Genomic DNA, 15,764 nt, shown 5'->3' with positions numbered 1-15,764 from the left:
ATTCCAAAAAAAAAAAAAGAAATTCCATATTTTATCTTGTAACTTTTCAAAAGTAATTTTTTATTGTTGATAGGTTAAACAAAATTATATGCAAAAGGTGTTTATGATTATTAATTTGTAGTTTGGAAATAGAAGACACCAATATTGATATTACTTTTGTTCAGAACTAGGCTTAAAGCAGAAACTTCAGTTAAGTTTTTAGTTTCAGAGAAAAGAATATTCATTTACTTAGGATGAAAAAGGAAATGGTTGATTCTCCAAAGAATTTTATCTAATTACATTCTGGGAAAAAGTATTCTGGAACTTCACTTATATTTCTAGATTTATAACTTACTGCCACATGTGCATTAATTTAACTCATTTTTTTTTAAAAAGAAAATGAATTCATTATTAAAGTTGATTGTCAAATACTTGAGGAAATGCTAAAAGGAATACACACATTAGCAGAGGTATTTTACCTCCTTAGTACTCTCATAACATCTTTAAACTGATAAAGATGTTATACACACACACACACACACACACACACACACACACACATATATATATGTGCATATATATATATATATATATTTGATATAGTGATGGAACAAAATGCATTTAATAATTCTTTCCACAAGGCATTTGGTGTTTCATTGACTATTCTGGTTCTTTTTTACTAGAACTCAGGATTATTGAGGACATTAATTAGGTATTGTAAAACTAAAACAGTAAGATAATATTTAGGCTTCTTACCAGTTTCTTGATTTAGTGTTGGGCTTTAATCAAGCCATGCTAGCTTTGGAAGCTGTGGATCAAGAAATTATCTGGGTGGGACCAGCAGTTAGCATAATGGCTATGTCGCTGGACTCCCACGTAGTCGACCGCGGTTCGTGTCCTGGACCCGGTGGCTTAAACTCAAGCCGGGTGTGTGTGTGTGCGTGCCCAAGATCCCGAGAGGAGAATGGAGGAGAAGGGATTGCAGCATGGCCATCCCCCCTGAGGGGTGATTTCTCGCTTTCTGTCTCTCTGTCTCTGTCTGTCTGGTGAGCGCACGTGCCCTATAGCAAAAACCTCTCCCCCCCAAAAAAAAAGAGAAATAATCTGGTCTCTCAAGAGATATGTCCAAAGTTATTCTAGATGTCAGCTCAGATCATGGATGAAGGTGTTCCAGCTGTAAGAGTAAGTCTTCTCTGAGAAGTCTCATTTACTTGCAATGACACAGACCCTTGCTGCAATTTTTTTAGTGTCCATGAGGCAAGAAAGGTCCCACATTTCCCTACCACCAGATTCATCCTCCAATTTATATTTCCACTTACTCTGTGAAAACTTTAAAGGCTTGTCCTTAACATGGGTAGAATTCTTTGGTCTGTTACAATGTGTTTTCTGCCTTCAGATTTATTGGGGTCTTTAGCTTAAAGTTCAGTGCTATATGTTAAATATGTAGTGGAACAGCAGTCCCCAACCTTTTTTGGCATGAGGAACCAGTATCATGGAAGCCAATTTTTTGAAGGATCACTGGGCTAAGGAGCTGGGGTAGGGGAAGAAGGATGGTTTGGGGATGAGTCAAGCACATTACATTTATGCCATACTTTATTTCTATTATTATTATATTGTAATATAAAATGAAATAATAACCCAACTCACCTGAATGAGTGGGAGTCCTGAGCTTGTTTTCCTGCAACTAGACAGTCCCATTTGGGGCCTCTTATGAGAATTTGATGCAGCTGCTGATCTGACAGGAGGCTAAGCTCAAGTGGTAATGTGAGTGAAGGGTAGCTGCTATAAATACAGATGAAGCTTTGCTCACTCACCCGCTCACCTCGTGCTATACATCTTGGTTCCTAACAGGCCCCGGACCCATACTGGTCTGTGGTCTAGGGAATGGAGACCCCTGTAGTAGAATAAAACATTCAATAGTGTGCATCAGTTATAGAGTAGAACAAATGTTTTATCATCTCTGCAGTGGAAGAGTAAGTGTGGCAGATTTTTTTAAAGTTTTTCTTTCTTTCTTTCTTTCTTTCTTTCTTTCTTTCTTTCTTTCTTTCTTTCTTTCTTCCTTTCTCTTTCTTTTTCTTTCTTTCTATTTTCTCAGAGAGAGAGAGATAAGCACCCCCAACAGGGTCCTCACACTATCACTCTGTTTTGGCCAGTGAAGATCACAGGCAAATGAATGTACATCTCTCCATCATGTACAGGGAGGCCTTGAGATGTGAATCCATGATCTGCCCATCTGGCTTCAGAACCACCAGGCATTGTTTTACGAGTCTGCTACCACAGTGGGCCAAGACTATTTTTTACTTGTAGGTTATACAAAAAAATCATGAGAGCTGCAATGTCACTGGTCTTGTTAATCTAGTTTTATATATAATGTAATTGATATGATACCTGTAACTGAGATGGTACCCAGAAATTAATATGTAAGAAAATTATAATAAGCCAGGTTTGTTGCGGATTTAATGATAAAAATCAACGGTGGGAAACTTGTCATAGGATTCGTTTTATGGGACAGGAAGATACTAAAGCTCTATTTTGATATCTGGTATTGGGAGTCATGGAAAGTGTGTCTGTAAAGTGTAATTAATGTAATGAAACATTGGAATGGGGTTTCAAGGGTGACTGTTGAACTTCTTTTTGTATGCCTTTAAAACTAGAAAAGATGACAAGCATCTGTCTAGAAGGCTTATGGGCAGAACTGTCTTATAGTTTTATGTTGAACCTTTGAATAATATTATGGTTTCAGTGTAATTACAGAAAATTAAAAAATAAAGACAATGTCATGTAGAACTGGTAATACCTACATGCACCTAGTTGCATTGAATAGGACTAAAAAATGTTTTAATCTGTTAAAAAACATCTGTCCCCAATGTCTGTAGGGATAGCCCTTGTGCTCCAGTGAAATAGTGTTACAGATAATGCTTTTCTATATACAATTCCTTTGGAGAAAGTTGAAATTAATTTTCTAGCCATTACCAAATTTGAATGAGTTTGCAATGCAGGTGGCTCCTGGCTGGTTATGAGAAGAAATGATTTTAAAGAATCTCTTCAAGAAGGTATTTAGTAATATACAGCAATGAAAACTGGTAATGATGGTAATGTATCTTGAGCCTTGAAGGTCAGAATTCCAGTGATCTTATGTCTATTGATTCTCCTTGCTTCTGTCATTTTTGTTATTGTTGTTGGTTAGTTCTTTTATGATTTTTGTACTTGCTGGCGAGAGGCAGTGAGAGGGAAAGTGAGGAATCACTCCCCAGGGGTGGTGGCCACACTGCAATCCTTTCTTCTCCATTCTTCTCCTGGGATTTTGCTACAAATACAGATAGGTATGCACATACATGTGCTGGTGTGATTTTCAAGCCATGGGTCTGGGACCTAAACCACAGTCAGCCATGTGGGAATCAAGCACTTCAACTACCATACCACCTGCTGGCCCCCTCTCCTTGCTTCTTTCTAAGTTGGGATCATTATTATGGTGATAGTTTTATTTCTCAACCTGCTTATTTTCTGTTTTATTAAGAAATATATCACTTTCTAATGTCCATCAATGGAAAAGTTTTTTTAAAGTTTTAATTATTTTTTCTCATGAAATAAGAGCCCCCTTATTTCTTATCTGAAATGAATGATTAATAGTGATGTGTTTTATTACATTTTGGTTATGATTTTTAGGATGGGCTTGACTAGTCCTGTATAAATATCAAAATATTAGGTTGTCGGAAAAGTTGTGATACATATTTGCATAGAAAACCATGGAAAAAGATGTCATAACTTTTCCAAAAACCTAATATGTTTCATGATAAAGAAAGTACACATTTCCCCGACTTAACAATTTGGCATGTCTCTTTTTATTTATAAAATGAGATATATTACTATTAAGCCTTAAAGGCATTTTTATATAATCACGAAGTCATGATGTTTCATTTCAGATTAGTAACAATTTATTAACCAAAACTTTGCTAGATGTTGCCATACAAAAGCTTTTTGTTTTGTTTTGTTTTGTTTTGTTTTGTTTTGTTTTGTACAAAGTGTGACCATACAAGTGGTATGCTGTTTGATAATTTATTTTGAACTCAGTTGAAAAAAATAATAAAATTCAAACCACAAATTTAGTTTGAATATATGACCAAATAGTTGTATGACCACTGGAAAGAAGGAAATTAAATTTCCAACTGTTTTTAATTTTAGAGAAGGTTAAAATAATATAAAGTAGTATCTTATTATTTCACGGATGCATAATATTTTCAAAAGACTAACTGCACCAATATAAATGTATTGAAATGCTTATTTTCATCTGCCTATAATGCCTTCCAAATGATATTATTTTTTTTTCTTTTTTTGGAGAGGTTTTTTGCTATAGGGCACGTGGGCTCGCCAGACAGACAGAGAGAGACAGAGAGACAGAAAGCGAGAAATCACCCCCCAGGGGGGATGGCCACGCCACAATCCCTTCTCCTCCATTCTCCTCTTGGAATCTTGGGCATGCACGCACACGCGCCCGGCGTGAGTTTAAGCCACAGGGTCTGGGACTCGAGCTGTGGTCAACTACATGGGAGTCCAGCAACATAGTCATTATGCTAACTACTGGTCCCCAGATGACATTAATTTTTTACTTTCTACAATCCAATCATTTTTGGACTCTTAAGCACATATTATTTTAGCTTGTTTTATCACTCATTTAGTGGTGAATTTCTTGAATCCCCCAAGGAAGCCAGAAAATAATGTATCCTGAATTTTGAATTATACTAAACACTAAGATCAAAACTATGTATTAGATTGAAACAATACAAATATCGATATCTGAATATTTTAATTTATAAAAGTCACAGTTTCATTTGGTACCACATAAAAGTTAATAGATAGTCAATATTCACTAGTTGAGTGATGAATGAATTCAAATATAAAGAAAAAATTATTCTCAATCTTTGTCTAAGGATAAATTTACAAAACAATTAAAAACTGAAAATTTTTCTCACCCAAGTATTCTATTTTTTGCTATGCCATTTTAATCAAAAACATGTTGAACTCATATAAGGCTGATTGATCAATATTACGTAAATATGACCTCATTTGTTTTCTTTTCTTTCTTTATTAGAAAGCAAAAATTATAGGATGTGGCTTTTTTTTTTTCCAACAGAGAACTTTACAGTCTTTTGCCTGTTAAATGTTTCTTCCCCACCACCACTACTCACACTCCTCCCTTACAGTCTTTGGTATTTACAGTTTATCCTCTCTATTATCATATCTTTAAATCTTTCCATTTCTGCCACAGAGTGCAGATATTTGGTACACATTAAGTGGGCATATACAATGTATCTTGCAATGTCTGGCTAAGTTTTCTCAATAGGAAGTCCTCTTTTTCCATCCACTTTGAATCAAATAGTAAGTTCTTGTTTGTTTTGGGTAATTAATATTCCATAGTATCTATGGGCCACAATTTTTTCTGCAGTTATCAGTTTTTAAATACTTAGGTTGATTCCATGACCTAGGTATTGTGAATAATGCTGCAATTAAACTTTCTTTTCTTTGAAAAACATTTTCTTTACTCTAACATACAGTGTTAATAGTTACCGTGTTTGGGGCCAGTAATTTATTTGCTCTTATTGCTAAGTAGTATTCTCTTCTATGGATGTATTCCAATTTATTTATTCATTCACCTGATAGTAGGCATTTGGGATGTTATAAGGTGTCCTTACAAGAAGAGGGTAGAGGAAACCAGATCCCACATGACTGACCAAGGTACAAGTCCTGACCCTGGAAGCTTGAAAAATACATGTGCCCAGGACCCTAATGGGATGAAGAATTGGAGAAAAAGGATTGTGATGTGACCAGGCCTCATTGGAAGCTGCTTTCTCTTCTCTCTCTTACTCTCTCTCTCTCCTTGTTCCTTGTGTGCATACAAGTGCCCTTGGGAATTAAACAAAAAGAAGAGGGAGAAACACTAGGAGTATACACAAACAGAAAAAGACCATGTGAGGACACAGCAGGAGAAACCAAGACTGCAGTGACCTTAATCTTGGACTTAAGCTTCCATTAGTATGAGAAATAAATGTCTGTTTTTCCAGTGTTTCATTATGGTAATACTAGTGTATTAATACAGTACTCTATTTTGTTCTGCTGCCAAATTAAATAAATTTATATAGCTTTATATTAATTCTTCATATATGTTGGATAATTTCTCCATCTTGGTTCTTAATTTGCAAAGAATTGATATTCCTACTCTCATTTATATTTCATAAACATGATATATCCTTTCTTTTTTTGCACCTTTAAGTACTTTCCAAACTTTTTATAAATTTTAATGCAAAGTGCTCTACTCTCCTTTGTTAAAGTAATTTCTAGGTATTTGGGGGCTTTTGATTCTATTATAGTTAGTTTCCTTTATAAATTTTTCTAATAGCTTGTTACTAGCATATATAAACAATGAATTCACATTGGTCTTATGTTCAAGCAACTTTATTATTCACATTATCTTTCATATTTACTTGTAACTTCTTTTATCCTTCATACTCAAGTATTACATATTATTTTAACATCTGTAGTCTTTTTACTTCTATAAAAGGATTTTAAGTTTTATTCTTTGTTTAGTTTTATTAAACAGGTAGGATTAATAGTAAGTTTTTTTTTTTTTTTTGAGAGAGAGAGAGGTTTTTGCCATAGGGCGCGTGCGCTTGCCAGACAGACAGAGAGAGACATAGAGACAGAAAGCGAGAAATCACCTCCCAGGGGGGATGGCCACGCTGCAATCCCTTCTCCTCCATTCTCCTCTCGGGATCTTGGGCACGCACGCACACGCACCCAGCGTGAGTTTTAAGCCACCAGGTCTGGGACGCAAACTGCGGTCGACTACGTGGGAGTCCAGCGATACAGCCATTACGCTAACTGCTGGTCCCAATAGTAAAATGTTGATGCAAAGTGGGAAGAATAAATTTTCTTGCATTATTAAATCTGAAGAAAAAGTTTTCAATAGATTAACACTTTACATGGTGACGCTATAGAAATTTTATAAGTACAACTTATATGAATGAAGTTCCCTTTTGGTCTTGGTTCATTAAATATTTTGTTATGAATTAATGTTTAATTTTATCATTTTATTTTTTCTGCATCTACAGAGATTATCATTTGGTTTTCCTTATAGAGTTTTATATGACGTGCTACATTTTGAATATTAGACTAGCCATGCATTTCTGGATTATGATCAATGAGTTAATAATTTTACTGTATTGATTAATCCATATGCAAACAACTTGTTTAGAACTTTTCTTCAATTATGTTTGTGAGAGAGTTCTGTCTGTATTTTAAATTTCATTTATTTATTATTTGTAAAATAATCTGTCATAGAGTAGGTGGGTTCACCTGAGAGAGACAATGAATGAAAGAGGGAAAGTGAAAAATCACTCCTCCATGGGGAATGGTCACACTGCAGTACCTACTCCTCCATTTCTTCCTCCTTTCTGTATTATTGACAAGCACATACATGTTCTTGGCATGTTTCTCAAGCTGCCAGTCCAGGACTCAAATCATGCAGTCTGCCAGCTTCCATAACCACCACGCCACAAGCTGGCTCTGTTTGATTTTTTTTAACAGACAGAGGATTCATACATCGTTAAAGAGAGAGAAAAATAGAGAGTGAGAGAAAGAGAAAGAGAGAGAGAGAGAGAGAGAGAGAGAGAGAGAGAATGAGAAAGCACACTTCAATGGGGCTTCAATTCCATGAGTTCCCCTCCTCAATTTCTCCAACCTATGAAGATTTGGGGCACAGGTTTACACATACCTGGGATGTTTGTCAAACCACTGGAGCTAGGACTCTAACCTTGATTTGCCATTAGGTATCTAGCTCCCCCTGCACCATGCTCAGCCATTATGCCACAGGGCTGGCTCTTTTACTTTATTATAATGGTTTTATTATGTTCTGAACAAAAGGATATGCTGACCTCCTAAAACAAGTTTGGAGACTGTTTATTTCCTAAATTCTGAAAAATTTCATTTAAGGCTTACATTATATTCTCTTTATATTTCACAGAATTCACTGAGGAAACAACCTCGACCTAGACTTTTGTTTATAGAAAAAAAATTTCATTTGCAAGTTCAATTTGTTTTTATTAGATCTGCAAATATTCAGGCTTTTTTTATTCTTTGTCAATTTTGGTATGGCACATTTTTCTATAAATTTCTTATTTTTCATACTTTTAAGCTTATTGATATAAAAGTTTATCATATTCTTTCATGAAATATTTACATATCTATTGGATCTCTAGTAATGTACTTGTTTTATTTCCTGATATGTTTGCTTATTAAATGCTTCCTGTCCATATTAGTTTAAGAAATTTATCAACTTAAATAGTCTTTTCAAAAAACCAAAACTAAGAACTAGCAGTTAGTGTAATGGCTATGTCTCTGGACTCCCATGTAGCCGACCACGGTTCGAGTCCCAGACCTGGTGGCTTAAACTCATGCCAGGCGCATGTGCATGCATGCCCAAGATCCCGAGAGGAGAATGGAGGAGAAGGGATTGTAGCATGGCCATCTCCCCTGGGGGAGGTGATTTCTCGCTTTCTATCTCTCTGTCTCTCTCTGTCTTTCTGGCGAGCGCACGTGCCCTATAGCAAGAAAAAAAAAAAACTGGACTTGGATGATCTTTATATGCTTATTTTGTATTGAAATAGTTTCTGGAGGGAGATCCTGGGAAAGTGAAATGGAAAGGTGTGTTATCTAACCTAAAGGTTTTCCACTTGACCTACAGCGGGAAACTGGAGAAACTGCAGGAGAACATCCTGGCTCGTAAGTCCTCGGCTACTAGAACTCACCAGGACAGAACCTCATTGCACTGAGCTTGCTCAGTTGGACAAACAGAAATTGTTGAATTCTTGCTACAACTTGGAGTGACACTCCATGATAAAGGCTGATCTCCTCATCACATTGCTGCTTCTGTTGGCTGGAATGAGATTGTAAAAACTCTTCTGGAAAAAGGTGCTCAAGTGAATGCTGTCAACCCAAATAGCTGTACTCTTCATTATGCAGTTTCCAAAAACAGGCTTGAGGTTGCTAGCAGGTGAGGCTAATCCAGATGCTAAGGACCATTATGAGTCTAGAGCAATGCACCAGGCCACAGACCAGGGTCACTTGAAAATGATTCATATCCTTCTGTTCTACAAACATCCAAGGCACTGAGGATAAGACTCCTCTACATTTAGCCTGTGATGAAAGAGTGGAAGAAACAAAACTGCTGGTCTCCCAAGGAGCAAGAGTTTACACTGAGAATAAGGGAGAAAAGACACCCTTGGAAGTAGCCAAAGGTGGTCTGTGTTTAATACTCAAGAGAATAGTGTAAGGTTAAACAACATGGTTTTAGTCTTTCTACTGCTATTGTCCCCAGTGTCCTAGAAAGTAACGTATGTTTGCACAAGACATCATTCATCTGTGGATCAAGTTTTCTCACCTTGAAAGTCTTATAAATGTGTTGACTATTGTTCCTACAGAGGTACTTGTTCTAAGCTTATAACTTGCTTTCCTCAGCATTGAAAAACTATTGTGATTATTCTCTTATTGTGTATTATTCTATATTGAATTTTGGTTAGTCTTGAGTAAATAATTCTGCAGCTGTTGTGAATCATCAACCATACACCTTCTGTGCCTCACCAAGGAAGAACAACCCTAATAGCAACAGGGCAGTTATTCTGCCAGATGAGTCTATGTGGATTCTATATGGTCCTCTGTACATTTGAAACACATCCTCATTTGTTTTTCAAGCTCATTCAGAGGTTTATGCCAAATATTCCTGTTTTTTTTTCAACCAAGAGATTTTTTTTTATTATAGGAGGAATACCTGTATATTTTAGTGGACAAATATTAATTTGGAGGATATACTCCAAAACAGAGAAAAATAATAGCCTATACATGCAGTATCTTTTTGATGAGCTGTTTCCCTCCAAAATAAAATGTATTGTTTGTAAAAAGAAAGTTTTCAAGTATCTACTTAGTTGCCTTGTATTGAAAAGAATGTCAAGCTTGTTAAAATGATATGTAACAAATATGTGTTTTGATTTGTATTTCAGAAATTAAAAATAAATAAATAAAATGCTGAAAGGAAAAAAAATAGTTTCTGGATTAACTTCGGAATTCTTCCTTTCTGAATGCTTGGATTTTTTTTTTTTTGTTTTTAAAAGGTTTTTTCCATAGTGTGCATGTGCTTGCCAGAGAGAGACAGTGAGAGGGAAAGTGAGAAATCACCCCTCAGGGAAAATGGTCATGCTGCAATCCTTTCTCCTCCATTCTCCTCCTGGGATTGTGGGCATGGATGAACATGTTCCCAGTATGATTTTCAACCTGCTGGATCCGGGTATTAAGCTATGAATGGCCATGTGGGAATCCAATGCCTTAACCATGACACCACCTGATGGTCTCTGAATTATTATTATTATTTTTTTGTCTAATTCTTGTAATAGAGCCCTACCTCAAGATTTTTCAGCTCGTCTTTTATTATGTTATATATTAATATTATAAACTGGCCTTTACATAAGAACTTAGATGCATTTTAAAACTTTTATGTATTTTTAATAAAATTTAATTAGAAAGATTTGAGTTGTTTTTTGTTATTATTTCTACTTTTAAAATAGCTTTATTAGGGAGCACCAGGTAATGTGATGGTTATGGGTGCCTGACTACAACATGGACTACCACAATTCGAGTCCTGGACCTTGAGACTTGCTTTCTCATACTCCCCCCTTCTCTCACACTCTCCCTCTTTGGTCAAAATAAATAAATAGTTAAATAAAATAATTCTTAAAAAATTTTAGAAAATGTTTTAAAAATGGCTTTTTTAGAAGACAATTTTTTAAATACAAGAATGTGGGGAATTTTTCATTGTGTATTTATATTGATTTCTATTTTCTTATTGCACTCAAAAAATGCTATATGATTTCAAGACAACATGATGTTGCATGCTTAACGTCATAACACAAGATCAATTATTGCAAATGTTTTGAGTGTGATTGGAAATGTACATATGCATCCACACATGTGCACTCACGTGATATGAATTTTCTCATATTTTAAAATAATTATTTTATTAACTTTATCCATTTTTTTAATTTTAATTTGACCAGAGAGAGAGAGAATGAGAGAGAAAGAAAGAGAGAAAGTGAGAAAGCAAGCCACCAGATCTGGGACTCAAATCATGTTTGGCCATGTGGGAGTCCAGTCCCCTTAACCACCACATTATCTGCTAACCCCCCCACCTAATTTTTTTTTTCTAATCTCATGTATCCTTACTAATTTTGGTTTAGTGCTATTTGCTATGAGTGATATACTAAAACATCCCATTGAATTATTAATTTATTTCTTCTTTTTGTTCTTCAATTTTTGCATTATAAATCGCTATTTATTATGTCCATGGATATTTAGAAATGCTATATTTTCCTGATTGATTGACTCTTTTATCATTTAAAAATATTTTCTTTTATCTCTAGCAGTGCTTATGACCACAAATTCTACTTTCTGATATTAAAAGAGCCAGATCATCTTTTCTTAGTGCTTGTATTGTATATTTTTACTAGCTTTTTACTTTATACTTTTCTGTGTTTTATTTATTTTTTTCCTTTTTTTATTTATTTTATTTTTTTGTATATACTTTCAATCATATTGTTTGGCTTACAATGAGACCATTTCGATATGTGCACATTTCTCCCCAGACCCGTTGATCAAAATATCTTCAGCAGATAACACCCCAAATGTCCTTCGTTAGGACCCACTTCTTCACATACACCTCATCTGACATTCACACATATCTCTTGTGATTGTTCAACTGTTAGTCAATCAGTTTCAGTCACAGAATGCAGACATACGGTATAAGTTAAGTGGGGACATACAATATCTCTCCTTCATAGCCTGGCTTGCCTCACTCAGCAGTACATCTTCCATATTCTTTCACTTTCTGTCAAAAGCCAGGGTTCTGTTGGTTTTTATGGCTGAGTAGTATTCCATAGAGTATATGTGCCACCGTTTTTCAATCCATTCCTCCATACAGGGGCATTTGGGTTGGTTCCATGACTTAGCTATTGTGAATAGCGCCGCAATAAACATCGATGTGCAAGCACGTTTCCAATGAAGAATTCTTCTGTCTTTTGGGTGGATACCGAGGAGTGGGATCTCTGGATCATATGGCAGATCTATCTGTAGATTTTTGAGGAATCTCCAAATTATTCTCCACAGTGGTTGGACCAATCTACATTCCCACCAGCAGTGTAAAAGTGTTCCCCTTTCACCACACACCTGCCAACACTTATCATTTTTTGTTTTTTTAATATTAGACATTTTGACTGGGGTTAGGTGGTACCTCATTGTTGTTTTTATCTGCATTTCCCTTACGATGAGGGAGGTCAAACATTTTTTCATATGCTTTTTGGCCATTCGTATGTTCTCTTTAGAGAGTGTTTTTTTACAACCCCTTCTCCCATCTTTTAATAGGGTTGATCATCTTTTTTCCAAACAGCTTTTTAGTTCCTTGTGTATTCTGGTTATCAGTCCCTTATCTGATGCAAAATTTACAAAAATATTTTCCCATTCTGAGGGCTGTCAATTCACACTAATTACTGTGTCTTTGGCCATGCAGAAACGTGCCTTTTTCCAAGCAAAAACTTCTCAATCTGATGTAATCCCACTTGTCTATTTTGAGGATTATTGACTATGCTTTGGGGGTCTTATTTAAGAAGTCTTTACCTATTCCAATGTCTCCCAGAGTTTCCCCAGTGTTTTCCAGTAGCAGCTTTATAGTTTGAGGTCTTGGATTTAGATCCGTGATCCACCATCCACCTTGACTTGATTTTTGTCAAAGGAGAGAGGTAGGGGTTCAGATTCATCTTTCTGCAAGTGGAAGTTCAATTTTTCCAGCACCACTTGTTGAAGAGGATTTCATTTTCCCACTGGATTGACTGGTACCCCTTGTCAAAGATCAGTTGACTGTATGTTTGGGCACTTATTTCTGGGGACTCTATTCTGTTCCATTGGTCCACGCATCTGTTTCTGTGCCAGTACCATGCTGTTTTGATTACCACAGCTTTGTAATATATTTTTGGATCAGGGAGTGAGATGCCGCCCACTCCACTCTTCTTGTGTAGAATTGCCTTGGCAATACAGGGTCTTTTATGATTTTAAGATTATCTTTTCTAGAGCTGTGAAGAATGTGTCTGATACTTTGTTTGGCATTGCATTAAATAGGTAGATTAATTTGGGTAGGATTGCCATTTTGATTATATTAACTCTTCCAATCCATGAACATGGGATGTCCTTCCATATTTTTGTGTCATTTTCAATAGGAAAAGAAGAGGTGAAACTCTCTCTATTTGCAGACGACATGATTGTATACATAGAAGACCCAATGGTCTCCATGGAAAAATTACTGGAAGTAATACATGATTACAGTAAGGTTGCAGGATATAAAATCAATATACAGAAATCGATAGCATTTCTATATGAGAATAACAGGCAGACTGAGACAGAACTGAAAAAAGTCATTCCGTTTACCATAGCCACCAAAAATATACGATATTTAGGAATAAATCTAACCAAAGAAGTTAAAGACCTCCACAAGGAAAACTATGAGAAGCTAAAAAAAAGATATTGAAAATGAATTTTCTGTGTTTTAGATGTTTCTTTTTAAAACAATACATAGTGAGATTCTTTTTTTTAGTCTGATCTGACAATATTTGTTTAGTTTTAATGCAATCACTGGAATATTAGCATATAAATACACCATCTTGCTCTTTATTTTCAATTTGTTTTGCATGACCTACATTCTTTTGCTTCTTATTTCTTGTCTTTTTTACACAGATTTTCTTGTTATCATCCCACTGTTCTACAACCTTGGCAATTAAACAATTTTTCCTATTATTTTAATGCTTACTCTAGAAATATTAACATGCAAACTTGACTTGTTAAAGTTCACAGCTAATCATGGCCAGCAGATGGCTTACTGGCTATATTGCTGGATACCCACATAGTTGACTGTAGTTCGAGTCCTGGACCCTACGGCTTGAAACTCACACTTGGCAAGTGTGCAAACGTGCCCAAAATCTTGAGGAAAATGGAGGAGAAGGGATTGTGGAGTGGCCGTCCCTCTTGAGGAGTGATTAATACCTTTCTGTCTTTCTGTCTTTCTGGTAAGCACACAATCCCTATAGCAAAAATCTCCCTAAAAAAAAATAAAGGTTCACAGTTCATTATTTTTGTGTCACTGTGAACAATATGAGGACTTAAAACTCTTCTCCATTTGGTCTCTTTCTACCCTATCTGACATTGAAAAGAATTTTTTAGCTAAGTATAAATTTTAAAGCCCATGTATCATAAAGGTTGTTTTATACAATTTATACTAAGATTTACCCTTATATTAGCCTCTTAGTTTCTTCTTCTTCTTCTCCTTCTTCTTCTTTCTTCTTCTTCTTTTTTTTTCTCTTTTTGAGAGGTTTTCACATGTGCTCACAAGAAAGACAGAGAGAGACGGAAAGCAAGAAATCACACCCCACCACATGGGGGATGGCCACATTGCAATCCCTTCTTCTCCACTCTCCTCTCTAGATCTTGGGCATGCATGCTCACATGCCCAATGTGAGTCTAAGGAACCATGGTCCAACTACATGGGAGTCCAGCTACATAGCCATTACAGCATCTGCTGGTCCCAAGCCTCTTAGTTTCTATTTGTTCTCATTGTGAAGCAGAAGCACCTCCATCTTTGAACTTTATGTTATACTTGCTACCTCCTTTTGCCCAGAATAAATAGAGTGTCTTTGCTAACTAGTGCAAAACTTTTTTGTTTAGATGTTCCTTAGCAATGTAACTACTGGTCACCAGACCCCTGCCTCGAGCCATGCAGACCATTAAACAAAGGTCTGGAGAGGACCCTTAGAAACTATTAACCTGCCTGATTCAGCTCTGTAACTGCTTTCACATAGGAGCCCACCCCCTTTTCTTTCCATCCCCTCATTTTCCATTGTAATCACCATGTCAACCCAAAATTGATTGTGATTTTTACCTTTATAAGCATCCCTCTCCTTTCACTGGGGTCTGTAAGGTTTTTGAGAGACACGAGTCCTCTGGCAGTCAGCCAGCCTATTAATAAAGAACTCCTATAATTTGGCTATGTCTGGATGTCCTCTTATTTCTTGCTAATTAGACTACAATTGTATTTCTTTTTTTTTCTATGTATTTTTGTATTTTCGAGGGTTTTTCTTTTCTTTTTTATAATAATTTTTATTTTATTTTTATACATTCAATCACATTATTTAACTTACAAAGTGAACATTTTAATTGTATTTCTGAATATCAATGGGAAATAATGTTTCTTCCACATGATGACCATAGACATCCTATTGTTTCCTGATATCCAGATATGTTGATGAAGAATTTCTCTGGATTTTAATTTACAGAAGTTCTTTTTTACTTTTAATTTTAAAGGAATATTCTTGGAGGATATATCATATGATTTTTAGATTCTAAACTGATAATAATTATTTTTCCATCTGATATGCTTTTAAAACAAATGAGCCAAAATTTTTTATTTTGTTTTTAAAAATTATTTTTAGTTTTAAAATTTTATAATTTCTAGTGATTTTGTTATGTTTTTAGATTTTTTTCCACAGGGTTCATGCATTGACTAGAGACAGAGAGATGGAAAGTGAGAAATCACCCCTGTCCCCCAGGGAATGGCCATGTCACAATCCCTTCTCCTCCATTCTCCTCTTAGGACTATCAGGTATGCACACATGCTACTGGTGTGCTTTTCAAGCTGCCAGATCTGG

The 15,764-nt window shown here is 35.7% G+C and overlaps 1 pseudogene; it reads left to right on the top strand.

Moving 5' to 3' along the window:
• The first annotated feature begins 1,119 nt into the window (after positions 1-1,119).
• LOC102490649 (26S proteasome non-ATPase regulatory subunit 10 pseudogene) lies at positions 1,120-9,304 on the top strand (annotated as a pseudogene).
• Positions 9,305-15,764: the final 6,460 nt, after the last annotated feature.

This window comes from Tupaia chinensis, unplaced genomic scaffold (assembly GCF_000334495.1).
Source record: "Tupaia chinensis unplaced genomic scaffold, TupChi_1.0 Scaffold000005_2, whole genome shotgun sequence".
In the NCBI taxonomy this organism is placed as follows: Eukaryota; Metazoa; Chordata; class Mammalia; order Scandentia; family Tupaiidae; genus Tupaia; species Tupaia belangeri.
The sequence above is the reverse complement of the archived record's forward strand: the minus strand, read 5'-3'. Positions and strand labels throughout refer to the sequence as shown.